Source organism: Camelus ferus, chromosome 7, assembly GCF_009834535.1.
Source record: "Camelus ferus isolate YT-003-E chromosome 7, BCGSAC_Cfer_1.0, whole genome shotgun sequence".
Classification (NCBI taxonomy): domain Eukaryota; kingdom Metazoa; phylum Chordata; class Mammalia; order Artiodactyla; family Camelidae; genus Camelus; species Camelus ferus.
Window position 1 is genome coordinate 70,538,493 of NC_045702.1, and position 15,616 is coordinate 70,554,108.

The 15,616-nt window shown below is 35.3% G+C and overlaps 1 long non-coding RNA gene across 1 annotated transcript; it reads right to left on the minus strand.

The window, feature by feature from the left end:
- Positions 1-8,441: 8,441 nt before the first annotated feature.
- On the minus strand, positions 8,442-15,026 carry LOC116665015. Its single transcript, XR_004321595.1, has 3 exons — positions 14,566-15,026; positions 13,251-13,380; positions 8,442-8,546 (listed from the first exon to the last, which is right to left on the minus strand). It is a non-coding gene; the product is annotated as an uncharacterized LOC116665015 (long non-coding RNA).
- Positions 15,027-15,616: the final 590 nt, after the last annotated feature.

A 15,616-nucleotide genomic window follows, 5' to 3' on the forward strand; every position in this document is an offset into this window, starting at 1 on the left:
CTGATTACTGACTAGTGGGGACTCTGCCCTATGTGCATGATAGGAGGAAAGCTTGCTATTTAGGCTGAAGGAAAGGGAGAGAGATGTGTAATATAATTTTAAAAAGACATGAAAATTAAGACGTAAAAATGATGAAGAATACCTTGCTTAGTTTATACTCACTATAGTGCTTTTACATATATTATCTTGTTTTACACTCAGTCTTTCTGAGGAGTATGATCCACTCTGTAAAGGACATAAGGCACTTCAAAATAAGAAAAAAAAATGCCATGTATCACAAAACAGTAGAGCATTACTGTCCTTTTGACTGACCTAAAAGAGGTATGAAAATTTTAAGTATTTAGCTTTTGTTGATTGCTAATGTCTCAAGGTACCATTGCTAAATCTGCTGAAAAGATACATTCCTTATTGTCAAATGTACCGAAACAGTAAAATAACATTGGACTAGATAGGACTATCCCATCTATAGCCATCAGTAGCCCATTTGAAGTGTAGAAAAAAAGTCCTGAAAGTACTATGAATTTATGATGGTGTTTGTAAAGCATTCTCTCTAAAGTGTACAATTTAATCATTTGTGAAGTTTAAATAGCTTAATAGCTTAACTTTGTACTGCACTGATGGTAGGTGAAACGGTAATCTGTGAAGTTCACAATTTACCAAGAGCATAGGAAGTATAAGTGAAGAACACATTTATTACTATGTGGAAGACCCGACATGTTAAAAATAATCACTTCGTCACCCTGCAAATACTTTTAGCACTGCGTTGCATATGAGTTTACAACATTTTTGACCAAAATCTTTCAGTTGATTGACTTTAACTAGAATCAGAGGCTGCTCCTTTCTATATAATGGAAACTCCTGCTCCACTGCCAGCATTCCATTAAGACGGAAACGTGACCAACCATATTTTACAATTGCTGGGCTTCCTTACTTGGTCTCTCTCAGTAAACCAATGGAGACAGATGAACTTCTCCAATAGCCTAGATTCTGTGTAAGTTAAATATATGCAATTTCATTTCTTAATTTTAAATGACACTTTGGAATTAGAGAAAAGGAATGTTATCTCATAGTTTCTCAGAGAGAACTCTTTATTAACTAACCTGAAAATGCAGTTCGGGTATCTTTTAATGGGTTCTCTGAGACCAACTCCTGAAAGTACATGAAATCCTCAAAAATCCCCCTAAAATTTCAGTACTATGTTCAATATATATGCATATATTCTACAGTTTTCTTTAAATGGATTACTTGATGTATATATCACCTAATACTAATTGATACACCTGTTTAATAACAATACCAAGGAGCCATATTAGATAACACCACTGGTAAAGAATGGCACAGTCTGGAGCCATTCCACCCAGACCACCTGGGTACATATCTAGGGTTTATCTACTCCTTAACTTTTTATAATTCAGCTTTTTCATCCATAAAATAGTTTATCACCAGTATCTACTTCATAGGCTCATCATAAGGACTGAAGGAGTTACTGTTTGTAAAATGTGTGCAACAGTGCCTAGTATCTAATAAAGGACTGTATACGTGTTGTGCTTCCTGACCCGTCTCTTTTTATAAATATGTTTCTCTTATCTGGGCAGTTTTCATTTTCTGAGAGATTATTACAACTTAGGTGTAAATGTGGAACTATTATAATAATTTTACTAGAAAACAATGTAAATGAACAGTGTGGTTGTTGCCCTCATGTTGTTCAGAATTCAGTGAGTAACATGGGAAAAAAAGAAAACTTATTAATGTATGATTAAGCTTTAAATGACTATAAGCCAGTAAATACACAAATAAACAATCAGAAACTGGGTTACGAAATGGCAGTGAAGACCCATAGGTCAAACGACTTGCTTGCCTCCTAGGAGCTCAACAAACAGCCAAGGAGACTTTATGGACTGAAACAAAGGATGCCTCATTTTTTGAAAGTATTTTCATGAAATAAAATTAAGTAATATTACCAAGAGGTTAAAATTTAAACATATGAACATGCTAAGAAGAATCCCATCAAATTTAGTAAATCCCATTTAAATCTGTCATCCATATGCACACAGTCAGATGTTCCCTAAACACTTAAAATTTATATTCTGCTTTTTCACTTGTTTTTGTCAAATATGTTGTGTCAAGTTCCCATAAATCTTCATAATTACATTTTAATGGATATAAAATATTATATCAAATGGCCTGTTCTCTTATTGTTGTACATATTTGCTAGTTTTACTATTTTACAATTATAAATCATGATCCAATAAAATAGTTCGGTAGGTTTTTCTTATTTTGAGGTTTTTTTTTTGGAATCAACGATAATAAGTGAAATTATTGGGTCCAAATATATGATTTTTATTTTCTGATCCAACTTTTCCTTCAAAATTGAACAGATATTACTGTGTTACAATTATAAAAGTAATATTTGACCTGTGTGAAAAATTCTAGCAGTACAAAAATGTATGAAGTGAAAAAAGGGTAAAAATTTTAATTTTCTATCCCCCAGTAGTGACTCTAATAATTTGATGAATATTCTTTCAGACTTTGCTTTAATAATTTGGGATTCTACTCCATAGAGACTATCTGAATACACAATCTGCTTTCTTTTACTTGATGTCTAGTGACCATCTGTTTATTACCGACAGTCATAGGTCAGACTATTTAATGACTGTATCATAAACATTTTCCTGCATGGTTGTACTATACTTTGTTCTCATGCGTAATCCATCACTGATGGTCATTTAGTTCATTTCCAAATTATTACTATTATGTTCAAGAAACCAAACATACAGCTGCTTTTTGTACTTGTCAAACTATTTCCTTTTAATATATTCCTAGAAGTAAATTTGCTGAGTAGAAATTGCTCTTCACTGAGAATTTAAAATCTTTTTACCAAATTGCCCTTCAGAAATGTATTGATCTCCATTCACAGTGTTTGGAATCCCCTTTTCAATCATTCCCAATTTGATTGTTGTTAAAAATCGCAACTCTTGGATTACTCATGAGGTAAAATACGTTCTCACTTGTCAAATGTGTTTTTATACTTTGTTTCTGGTGACTTTTACTGTGTAGGGACTTTTGGTTTTATATTTTATGTGAACAAATATATCTGTTCTTTCCTTTATGATGTTTGGCCAAGGTTTCTTTTTTTCAAACATAGACCCTCTCTACACCAAGCTGATGAAAATATTCTCCTAAATTTTCCTTAAATTTTTATAATTCTACAGCTTAAATATAAACCTTTAATCAATTCGGGTGTGTGTGTGTGTGTGTGTGTGTGTGTGTGTGTGTGTGTAATATGGGGGGAGGGTATAACTTGTTTGAATAATTTTTACTAGGTTTCAATTAGAATTTTATCATATGGAAATTATTGCTAGAATTTCTTTTATGTCTGTTTATGTATGTATTTATGCTTGTTCCTTCCTACAATAAACAGAGCTTATTTGTTCTGTTTTTATTATCTGATGGGAAGATCCACTGCACTATACTTGCAAAAATTAGCCTATTTTCTTGCATTTGTTTTTCAACTAAAATGTGGTATTAATTACTTAAGGGTCACACCAATAATGGAATTGTGATTGCACAGAATTATAATCGTTATTTGGGGAGAAAACTTACATCTTTACTGATTGGGTCTCTCCATCCAGGAACAATGTAAGACTAATTGCTCATGTGTTCTTTTGCTTTTGTGATTAAACTTTTCTTTCTTTTGGTCATCCATAGGTCAATTTTTTAGTTCTTTAGTTGAAGGCCATAAAACTACTTTAACAAACAATTTCAAATCCATTGAACCTTAATAGGGTATCTCTTCAAAAAAAGAAAAATGGATTCAGAAAGAAGAGATGGCCAGAGTAGTTCTGGGGATCCAGACAGCAGCATGTAACGGACATCTCCAGTGCCCCACCACACAACTAGGAGGTTGCTCTATAAAAGAGGACGAAGAGACAGTGGGTAGCCAAAAAACAAAAGATAACCTCTGTTTAAAGCTTATTACCATTATTATTAAAGACAACAGAATGATGATTTTAACTCAATAATTAGCTCACCATTTCTGGTATTAAACACTTAATAATGTTTTATTTTGCTTTTAATAAAATTTTCTATATTCTTTCAGTAATTTAAATATTTTTCTTTTTCCTTGAATTCTCTAAGCATAAAAATATAGGTAGATAATGATTATGTCCCTTTCATTCTAAAATTTATATTATCAGCTCTTTTCTTGTCTTATTATATTATAGAGTATAACCCAACAGTGACGATTGTCACACTACTTTTCTTCTTAATTCTAATAGAAATACCTCTAGTAGTTCACTGTTCAGGATGATTTTTTAAATTTTAATATGTATGTTTTACCATGTTAAGAAAGACTGCTTCACTTGGCTATGATTATAATTTTCTATTAGGATTGGATATTGAATTTAAGAATACTGTTTAGGATATGTTGAGATACAGATTTTCTGCATTATCTTTCATATTAGACATTGTCAGATTTGCTTTTGTTGAATCATCCATGCACGCTTGAAATAACACCTTCTCTGTCATGGTGTATTACTTTAAAAACATTAGACTTGCTCATATTTTATTGGCTTATCTGCAAGAACAATTGTAAGTATGCTTTATTCATAAGTTTATCATAGCAATCTTTAATAGTTTTTAGTATTAGAATTTCATTTGCCTTCAAGTGTAAACTAAGAACAAGCTTTTCGTTTGTTTGTTTTACAAGTTTTCCTTCTATGCCAGGATTTCTCAACTTTGGCATTCTTGACATTTGGGGCCAATAGTTTTTTGCTGTGGGGGCTGTCCTGTGCATTACAGGATGTTTAGCAGCATGCTGGCCTATTCCTACTAGGGGCCAAAAGAACACCCTCCCCATTACCACCACCACCTTTTTCCACTTGTGACTCAAAAATGTCACCAGACATTGATGAATGTCCCCTGGCAAACAAAAAATTCTTCCCGGTTGAAATCCACTGGTGAATGCTTTGGAAAAGTTTAATGTTTGCAAAACTTCCCTATAAAACCATTTGAACTTGGTGCCTTATGTGGAGTAGTATGGACTTTTGGGCAGGCTATCCAATTTTTCAGGATAATATTTATCTCGTGGGGTAGTTACTGTTACAATTTAACCAAGTCCTGTGATGTCCCCCAGTGTTCCTGCCTCTGCACTTTCCCCTTCTGATCTTCCTGTTTTTCTTGAACAAGCTCATTATTTCTTATGGTTTCACACCATGCCTGTTTACTAATAAATCCCAGATCTTTTTCTCCTGTGTAGACCTTCTGGAGTTCTGGATTAATATGTCTATCTGTGTTTTACACATCTCTCCCTGCATATCCAATGGGACCCTGACCCACCACACATCTACAATATAGTTTTTTGCCTTGTCTCTTCCTAAGTCCCATCCTCTATTAGCTGCGGTACTCCATCACTCCATCACACCTCACACACATCACCGACTGAGGAGTCAGACTAGATTCTGCTTTTTTTTTTTGAAGCTCACTTTGAATAAGCCCCAGTTCTGTAGATTCTACACACAAGTATTTACTTATATCTCTTATAGCGGATACCTATCAGTTCTGCTTGGAATGTTTGTATTTTACTGGTGAGAAGTATTTTACCTGTGAATTTGAAATGCCAGAATCCATATTTATTTATTGAATATTCTCCACCTACTAAAAACAGCAATGTTTAAGTTGAAGACAAAGGCTAAACCTCAAGGCCTAATGATATAGTAAAATAAGAAGTAGGTTAACTCAGAGAATTTGCTATAGAAAGGAGCGGCAGATTTCTGTATTTGGCCTGTTCAGAGTTTGCTTTAGTTACTTTGTAGATAAGAAGGGGATAATTAACATTTTTCCAGAAGCTTTAACACTAGAAAGCACATGTAATATATTGTGTGACTTAAGGTTGAAAAGTGTTTTAAAACAAAGCGAAAGGCTATATCTAAGTAGGTAAATGGAGTAGGGACATTTATAAAGTTCTATACCTAGAAACTTGAACTATAACTTACAGTTTACTGCTAAAGCAAGCAACACGGAGGTTGATGGTCACTGAAAGGAAAGAACAGTTGGAAAACATGGACACAGTACAGGCCCTCTGTGAATATTTTCGGACTGTAACTATATGTTACTGTAAAAAAAATTCCTATACTTATTCATTATACTGCTGGTAAAGATTGTTATCAATTAAGACTAAAAAGGTCAAACCGTTATACCACAGACTCACTTAACTACTATTTACATTTAGAAAGATAAAGTAGGTACGATTTACTTAGCAGATCATGTACGTCACTAGCAGTGCCTGGGACCTGGATCTGGTCCTGTCTGCTCCTAGCGTTGATGCTGACGGGACCAGAGCCTACGCAGAGCCTGGTATAGCAGCTCAGCAGGTAGAACAGGAAGGATGACAAATGAGGATGCTGGGGTAACAGGGAAATCATTCATTTTGAGATCCAGGCAACTTACCATTTGTCAAAGTTGGTGCTGTGCTGGGGTTTAGGGACCAGGCACATGTTCTAAAATGGCAGGGCTCCTAGCAGGAGCTTCAACACAGGTAAATAAGCAGCGGCCCAGTCATCAGAATAAAGATTCAAGTGAGGAGAAGGTAAAAGCTGAGTTATCAGAACACAGCTACGGGTCACTGCAGGGATGACTTATGTTTAGTCTCACAGTTAGCTGGAGCTCTATGTATCCCTCTAGGATGTAAAGAAGTGCCCAGTCTGCAAGTGGTTTTCAAGGAATCTCAGCTGTGCAGAGAGTGGTGCTTCAGCCTTGAGAATTTTACTTGACTATGAATTCAGCGTAAGCTTATTTTGGACACCTAAGGATGTAATGCGCTTGTTATCTTTCTGTAGGAGGATGGCGTCATGATCAAAGAGAGTGGTCTAAACAGTGCTGTATTGTGCTTAGTTCTGGATGTAAAGTTTTGTGAGGGGTAGTGACATACAGTTCAGGAATACATTTAATTGCTTACGGTACCAGGCATGGACTGTAAAGAAGTGAAGCCGACTCAGAACTGAAAGAAGGAAAGAAGAAAGGCAGGCAGGACGGAAGGACACCAGGAGGGAAGGAGGAGGGAAGAAGAGAGGAGGGAGAAAGACAGAAACAAAGAGATAGAAAGAGCAAGATGTTAAACGGCAACTACCATGTGGACTCCCTCAGGCAATACGAGCAGATGGGGGCAGGGGGTGGATCGGGTAGCGCATGACCTGGTTAAGGGCCCACTTTCCAGGGGCCTTTGATCTCGGGACCTTCAAATATTTAGCAAAACGTGAGATACACTTATTATTATGAGATGTCTTCTGATTTTCAATCTTGGCAATTGCTGTTTTAAAACTGTGTATGGGCCAAGAAAAATATTCTGCAAACATTGGGCCCCCAATCTAGAAAAATGTAAGTCGTGACTTTCCTTCCCACAAAGGATGAGTATAGGAATGTTTAGTCCAGACAAGTCATGAGACATACTTCAAATATGTCCAAGACTACCGCGTGGGGAATGTACTGGCTTTTATTTGCAAAGCAGAGTTAGGACTAACGAGGACAGCTTTTAGTACAATGTAATTACAGACTTTCTAATGATTAGAGCTGCTTTGTCACAGAAATACCAGAGCATCTTCTCCTTCAGGGCATGCTGTACTTGGTGGATAAACATTTACTGAAGGAATGAATGAACCTTTGAATTGGGTTGGGAGGTAAGATTTGGATGCCTCTTCAGGACACTGGAGGACATCAGTTTTCCATCCTTTGACAATGTATACCTTTAAGTTGGTTGATAACAGTACTATCCCAGGAATGCAAAGAGCTGGGCTTTTGTGGAAACGTATTCTCCATCAATTACCTTCATTTAATGTGGATGTGGCAAACAGATTTGCTACTTCCATCATTTTTGGAAAAAAAAATTATCTTTTTTTTTCTTTTTCCTTTGCTTTGATCATTCACTTATGAGTTTGCTCCTTGATCTTTTAAAGATGGCTCACAAACAAGAAGCATCATGAAATTTGCTAGAAATTTGGTGGAAATGGGTTAAAATTGTGAGTCTTCTTATGTGATTTAACTAATTTCTATGAGCATTAGTTTTTCTCATCTACAAAAAAATTGTTTTTCTCAACTATGCTTAGCTTTCACATCTGTAATAGAAAGTAAGTACTTGCTACAGGGTTGAAAACTATGGGAGTTACATCTTGTAAATTGACTGGCCCACATCTGCCTTAGAGTTTGTGACGTACATTTACAACTAATCCAAATTCACATTCACATAATACTACATTGCTTAACGGGGAATACAAGTGCTTAGAGTACTCCGATTTCCTTCCTCCCTTCCCTTACACCATGGCTATCATTCATTTCACTTATCCACAAGCTATAATCACCAAATGCATTGTTGTTATTATTTGAACAAATTGTCCTATTCGATCAATTAGGAATAGAAAAATAAAATATTTTGTTTTACCTTCAGTTACTCCTTCTCTAATACTCTTCCTTTCTTCATGTAGATTTGAGTTTGTGATCTGTATACTTTGCCTTCTCTTTGAAGAACATCTTTCAGTATTTCTTGCAAGGCAAATCTACTGGTAACAAATTCGCTGAATTTTTATTTGTTTTGAGAAAGTATTTCTGCTTCACTTTTTTAAAATTCAAAAATGCAGTTTTTTAAAAGACAATTTTTAAAAGCAGTTTTAGGTTCACAGCAAAACTGAAGCAATGATACAAAGATTTCCCAAATACCCCCTGTCCACACACATGCCTACCCTTCTCCCCCATTATCAGCATCTCCCACTAGGGTGGCACATTTGTTACTATTGGTGAGCCTACATTGACACATCATAATCACCAAAGTACTCTCCTTTACTCTGAAGACTACTTTTGTTAGATACAGAATTTTAAGTTCCCATTTTTCTCCTCCTAACACCTTAATATTTCACTCCATTCTCTCTCCTTGCTTCCATAATTTCTATATTTCTGAAAAGTCCAATGGAATTCTTATCCTTGTTTCTCTGTAGTTACTGTAGTTTTCTTACCCTTTGGCTTCTTTCAAGATTTACTCTTTGTCTTTAATTTTTTTTAAATTTGAATAAGATGAGCTTAGGTATAGAATTTTTGGCATTTACCTTGCTTAGTGTTTTCTGACTGTCTTATCTCTGTGATTTGGTAATCTGTCATTAATTTTAGAAAATTCTCAGCTACTACTTTTTCAAAAAGTTCTTCTACTTTTTCCTCTCTTCTTTGGATACTTCCATTACATATGTTACACCTTTTGTAATCATCCTTCAGTTATTGGATATTCTGTTCAATCTTCTTTTTTTCTTTATTTTTCTTTGCATGTCGGTTTTGTAGGTTTATGTTGACATATCTTCAAGCTCACTGATTCTTTCCACAGCTGCGTCCAGTCTACTGATGAGCTCATCAAAGCCATTCTTCATTTCTGTTATAGTCTTTTGATTACTACCATTTCCTTTTCTTTCTTAGAATTTTTATCTCTGGCTACATTATCTATCCAGTCTTGCATGTTGTCCACTTTTTGCAGTAGAACCCTTAGCATATTAATCATGGTTACTTTCAATTGCTACTGTGATAATTTCAAAATCTCTGCTGTATCTGGCTTTGGTTCTGATACTTTGCCTCTCGGCGTGTATTTTTTCTCTTTGCCATGCCTTACAATTATCTTGTTGAAATCCAGGCATGACTATAGGTAAAAGGAATGATGTGGATAGACCTTTAGCATGAGGTTTTATATCTTTCTGTCCAGGGTTTAATCCTTATGTATGTTCACTGTAGCTACAGTTTCAGAGGCTAATATTTGTCTAGCGTTCCATGCTTTTGCTTCTCTTGTGATTTTCGGCTTTCCTAGAGACTCCTTAGTAGGGTCTGAGGTTTGAAGTTCCTTTAGTTATACTCTTGTTATTATACAAGAAATCTACTCATATTGTGATAAGGTTTAGGAGAGGGAAAGTGATCTCTAGTACCATGATTAGGTCTCATTTTTTCCAGTAGTCCGAATTGTGTATTTCCCTTCCCCAATGTCAAAAGCTAGAGGAGGCTTGAGCTGGATATTCCCCTTTTCCAGATTGGATATGCTCTGTCTGGTAAAACCCTTAATCGGGTAGCTTTTTGTGAAATTGTTTCTTTGAGGCCAGGAACAGAGAGCTCTGAAAATATATCAGAAGGATTACTTTTTTCCTCCCCCTGCTGGAATCCTGATGTAATTTTCTCAAACTTTCACAGAATCTGATAAAGCAAATGGAAGTAAAAATCTTGAAAATTTGCCCCTCCCAACAAGAATGGGCCACCTCTGAGTTTTCCACTCTCACTTGCCCCCAGCAACTCATTAATTATAATGTAAAGTCTTTCTACTGATGCTGGCTCCATTGCAGAGTTCTGCTTCTGTGCTTCCACTTTAGGTAAGTAGTGATTCTCTATATCTGCCTGTCTGTCTTTCTAGTTTTCAGGGAAGCAATTAAACCTGTGACCTCAATTCTCTGATGCAGCTAAGAAGATTTGTTGATAATCAATTTGTTCAGCATTTCTCACGTCTGGATGGGAGTGATGACTTCCCAGTTCTTTACATGTTGCATCAGAAATCAGAAGTCAACTGGCCCTTATTAAATACTCAACAAATATTGTGTCTCTTCTCCTTTATTTTATAATTTTTTTTCTTCTTACCTTTACCATATATACTTATTTTGTTGTCTAGCCTTTTGTTGCTTTAGATAAAATTCTTCTCTTTGGTACAGCTTTGTAAAACCAAAAAAAATTAGATATGCTTAACAAGTCATAACTGGATGCATTTTTGCCTCACATGTATTAAACTGTGTATTTTGTTATTACACCAGTACAGTAAAAATGCATATACAGGTTGTTGTGTGGGGATTTCTGATCTTCACTGCATGGGAAGGTGTCTTATTATTTGAAAAAAGACCCTTAGCACAACCAGTGCCTGCTTACATTAAGTCAGTCAGAAGCTAGAACCCAGTATACAAAAGCTATTGTTTCATTATGGAAAATTCCTTTGCCAAACAGGAAGAGCTTTGTAGCCCAAAACACAAGTTTATACTCAGACACATTTCTCCCCTCCCACAATTGGAGGAGTGCAATGAAATCTTTTATGCTTTGTTTATATTTCCTACTTATTTTTCATGAGTCAGCTCTATAATTTGTGACATACCTTTACCGTTCATCTTGGAGTTGTGTTTTCTAATTCTGAAGTATTATCCAAAGTCTACTTTCTTAGTTCAGAGTTAAAAGAAAAAAGAAATCCTTAAATCTCACTTGGTGAAAAGTAGCAGGTGCTGCATTCTTTGCTAAACCCATTCTTCTCTTGAGGGGTTGCACATTCTGTCTCAGGTCTCATGAAGCCTCATTTCTGCCTAATCAATAAATGTGGCTCTTACTGACGTGTGTGTTTCAATAAAACCAGATCACAGTGTGTGCACTCAAGATTGCTATTGTCTGTCAAGTATCTTCAGTACAGAATTGTGCCTGGAGTGATAGCTCTACTAAGCTGATACATGAATTTTCTTCACCATTAAACGCTCTTCTCATTTTGCAAGCATCCATTTCATTGATAGAAGCCTGCCATATTTTAAGTTGTTTATTTGAGCTCCTATTGTTCACTGAAATGGTAGGAAATTGTTTCTTAAACAACCGATTCTGGTCTCCTTCATACTGGTATGGTGAAAGTGTGCTCTCTCTTTAAATTCCATACATGTCTTAATAAATAAATTATCCTCCTTATTTGGGGGCACTCAGTTCTGTTTAAAGAATGTAGTAGGAAAACAGGCTGTGCTAATCCAGTACTTTTCTACTGGAAAGTCTCCTGAGGCATCTCTTCTAACGCCAAGGAACTATTTGAAGACTTTGAATCTGATTTTTCAAACAGCTGTACTAATTTAACTAAACGGGTTACAGGAGCGGATGGAGAAACAAATCTATAAAGTTCACTCAACATCTGAAAAATAAATTGGGGATTTTCTCCTTAGCCTCATAGCAGTGTATAACATAAATTGTGACAACGCTCCCAGATTCAATAGGGGTACATGTAAGCATTGGAAAGCTTATTTCTAGATTTAATAGAAGCAAATGAATACAAATGGATATTAATTTGATCATATACATATACGTATACACTGGTATGAACAATATACACTTATCCATGTACATGTTACACACACATACTAAATGTAACCATTTTACATATTTTGATTGAGATATGGTCTTGAAAAATAATGCCTATGGGTAAGTAAACAGACAACAATTTAGTTCAGTATTTAAATAAAATCAAAAGCTGACTGAGAAATTTTTCAATAGAAAATGAACAATGCAGCTAATTATTATATAGATGGTTATAAAACTTTGCATTTTTATGATCATAAAATTGACATAGAAATACATTGCTTGTTTCTTTCTTCTCATAAAAATGCACCGTGCCTTGGAGCTGAGGAAAGAATAAATTATACAAAGAGAGAGAGAAGAGGAAGCAAGAGTAGGGAGAGGAAGAAACAGAAGAAAATTATACAAGTTGTAAAAAGAGGAAGGATTTCTGAGTCTGCTCTGGGATTTAACCAGTGGACTGCCACTTCTTGGTTGGACTGGGTGATCCTTTGTTTTCCTACTGCTTGCCTTCAGTTGAACAATTATTTTTACCTGGATCATTGCCACCTGGCCCGTATGACAGGTCAAGGAGGAACTCAAAGGCCTGGAGGAGGCAAGCTATGATTTTAACAGAACCAGCCGTAGGGTTCTGGAGCAATGAAATGGAGCAAAAATAATTTATGCTTAAAGGGGTCATGATTGCCATCTTGTCTTTATTAAAAATACATCTTAATAAACTGAATCAACTAGCCAAATATATATATTTTCCTTTGTATTCTTTTTTTAATTAAGAATTTTTAATATTAAACTAGATTTTAATCAACTTATTAATAGTACAAAATGAGGACTGCTTTGACAAGAAGAAAAAGTTCCCCAAATATGGAATCAAGATGATATCTAATCCAACAATACAACATTTAAGAATTTTCATAAAAGGGCTAGATGTAAAACAACAGACATTATAGGCACTAAATAATGCCAAAATAACAGCAGAATATCAGCAAAAGAAAGCATTGGATATTTTGCACTTTGTAGTCAATAATTTCAACCACTTTTTAAAGTAGATACTTGATTTGCAAACACAAATATGAGTCAGAATATTGTACAAAATCTAGGCAAAAAAAAGATAACATTAATCGAATGCCTACTTAGGTAAAATTAAATCCTAACAAGAACTCTACCTGGCTAGTTTTGTTAATCCCATTTTTCTGCAGAGGAACCTGCAAAAATGGCTTCCATTGTAGCTGCATTCCAAGGCCTGCACTTTATGGTTGCACATTTTTACTTCCATTGCAGCAGGTGAGAAATACTCTGTTAGAGATAAAAGATTTCAGATATTTGCTTTTCATTCTATATAAATACAAAAAAAAAAAAAAAAGAGGTAAAGATACAAAGAAGATTTAGAAAGAATCTTTATTGTTTGGGGGAGTCAGATCAGCCCAAGATATCCAATAAATTGTTTTAAATAGGCTGCTCATAGCCACAGACATAGGTCACTCTATCAGACAATTACCTGACTGTCCAACAAAACCACCTTCTTAAACATTCCAATATGTTGTTAAGAAAAAGATATGAAGTGTGATGTTAGGTATTAAAATACTTAAAAGCATGCCTGCACTTCTTTGGTGAATAGACGTGCCATTAATGAAGGTATATAAACTTCAGTAAATAAGAGCAGGGTGTGTGAGGAGAGATTTACTTCAAGTGAAATCCTCTGCCCTCAAAGGGTTAAATGTTACCAAAGTTAAAAAGCAGAAATCAGGCTCCTATTAGTCTTGAACACTAATCTTGTTGACGGCTGAAGTGTTTCCTTATTTTATCCATATTTATTATATTGAAGGTGGGGTATATGGTGGTGACTAATGACCAAACATCTGGACCTACTGACCCTTAAAATTCTCCAGCCATTGCTGTTCACAATTAAATACCACATGAACTAAAATGATATTTTGGCTTGACCAGGACAAATTAGTGTGGCAAAGCTAAAGAAATAGCCTTGTTTTTAGCCTTGCAGAAATCACAGCCTATAGAAAATTTAAAATTTAAAAACCTTAAAAATTTTTATGACTTACATATCCATCATCATTATGGAACTAAGAACAGTAAAACAAATATTTGCAGAAGAAAATGGGTATTCTGGTGGATTGGTCATTGCAGATATGAAGCACTTTTGTTTCAGAAGTTTTTACCTACCTCCCAGAATTTTGATTGAGCTGTGGAAAATGGGATTACTACAGGTTAAATAATTGGCAACCCTCATTTCCAGAGTAATTAATTTTATCTGTGGACAGATAGCTAAAATTAAAAAAAGGCAAATGTCATCATTATCATCATAAGACTTACTTACTGAAAAGGAATAAGTTTGTCTTCCTGCACGTAGAAGGGCAGGGAGACAACATCAATAAAGATGGACTTGCCCAGAGAGAAACCCCAAAGAGAAAGTGACTTAACACAGAACCTCTGAGGTTGTGTAAGTTTCCAAGGAAAGGAACTTACAGAAAGCTCTGTTTGACCTCCACAAAATTTGTCCAGTTTTCTCTTCTCCAGCTAAGAGAGGAGGCAGAGAGCTGCTGGAGAAAGGCTGGCAAAGTCGTGGAACTCAACCCCTCTGAGTGACTCCATGAGAGATGAAGCCTTCATGATTTGACTTTGATATTAAATTCAAATGTATCTCCTACTGGATTAGGTGAGACCTGTAACTAGGAGGTATAAAACCTTTAATAAAAAAAGATCAGAAGAGACCAAATCCACCAGTCATGTCAACACATAGCCTTTACTGACAAACTCATGCTTCTTATCTAAAAAAAGAGCCACAAAAATACAGACAGAACATAAACCAGCCATAATTGGCCCTCACAGTTCATAACAGTCTGCAGTGAACACCTAAAGAATTCAGATAAGAGAGTAAAAGAATCATGGGAAACTCATACAAACTGTATCTGGGGAAAATACTCAGACACAACCACCTATATTACACATGAGAAAGATGAAAAGAAAACCCTGACAACTATGGAAAAAAATGCTACCATGATTTCATTTACTGTATTGTTTAATTATTTTATTTTGGCGAAGGGGGTAAGTAATTAGGTTTTATTTATTTTTAGAGGAGGTACTGGGGATTGAGCCCAGGACCTCCTGCATGCTAAGCATGCAGTCTACCACTAAAGCTGTAGCCTCCCCCTGCCACCACCACGATTTTAGAACAAAAAATTCAATACGGGCTTAAAAACCCTCTTTTTTGGAATTTACACAATACAGAAAACATTTTCTTTAAAATATTACTTTCAAATCTAGAAGAAATGATAAGAAAGATGACATCAATGAAACAACAAACAAATAAAGGATGAGATAATGAAACAACAGAGTGATATAAATTACAGACTGTGGAACCAAGGAGACAAATTGAGAATCAAAACCATATCATTACAGAATTAACAAATAAGTGACCACTGGGAAAGAATAAACATGCATATCTAAAAACTAAAACACTGGCAGAAAAAAGACATAGAAAAGTAGTTAGAGAAAAGATGATTTACACTGGGTACTA